Genomic DNA, 907 nt, shown 5'->3' with positions numbered 1-907 from the left:
CTCACAGCAGTTATATTTTAATGTGATATAATGATAGTAACAGATGGTTTACTGGTGTTCAAATTACCCCAGACTCAGTCAGGGGACAATCTTCAACTCGAGGTTGAACTGGGTACTTTTTCTGTCTTTGCTCCCACTCCCTGTTCTTTCTGGAGACGGGGTCTTGGTATGCAGCCCTGGCTGGCCTCCATCTTCAGGGACAGACTAGGCTGGCCTTGAGTTTGCTGAAAACCCGTCTCTGGTTTCTGAATACGAGGATTACCAGTGTACACCATCCATCATAATTGACTGAATTGTATTCCTTTAAATAGTGCAGTGTGGGGCTAGACAGGTCCCCTCGGATGTTAAGAGCATGCATTGCTCATGCAAACCACCCATGTTCACTTCCCAGCGCCCATACTGGGCTGCTCACAATCACCTGTAACTCTAGCTCCAGGGCATGGCGTGGACACTCTGAGCAGATGCACACTCCCACCCACACACAGACATTTACACATAATAAAAATAAAATTTTAAAATAATGGCCAGGTACAGCGGTACATGCCTTTAATCCCAGCACTTGGGAAACAGAGGCAGATGGATCTCTGTGAGTTTGAGCCCAGCCCAGTCTACATAGCAAGTTCCAGGCCAGCCATGGCTACAGAGTATGACCCTGTCTTCAAAAAAAAAAAAAACAACAACAAAGTAAAGTTTAACTGGGTTCAGTGGTATGGGCTTGTAATCCAAGTTACTTGGGAAAGTGAGGCAGGAAGATGTAAACCGAAGGCTGAGGCCTGCCTGGGATGCACAGTGAGCTCCAGGCCAACCTCAGCAATTTAACAAGACCCTGTCTCCAAACAAAGAGTACAAAGAAGGCTGGGGATACGCTTCAGTGCTGCAGCATTTGCCCACGCGTGTCCAAGGCCTC

The 907-nt window shown here is 47.4% G+C and overlaps 1 protein-coding gene across 3 annotated transcripts in view; it reads left to right on the top strand.

Moving 5' to 3' along the window:
* The window catches only part of Cidec (cell death inducing DFFA like effector c), an 11,016-nt gene that overhangs the window by 5,367 nt on the left and 4,742 nt on the right, over positions 1 to 907 (top strand). The window lies entirely within an intron of this gene.

Source organism: Microtus ochrogaster, unplaced genomic scaffold (assembly GCF_000317375.1).
Source record: "Microtus ochrogaster isolate Prairie Vole_2 unplaced genomic scaffold, MicOch1.0 UNK1, whole genome shotgun sequence".
NCBI classification, from domain to species: Eukaryota; Metazoa; Chordata; class Mammalia; order Rodentia; family Cricetidae; genus Microtus; species Microtus ochrogaster.
Note: the sequence above shows the minus strand (reverse complement) of the source record. Positions and strands in the feature narration are given on the sequence as shown.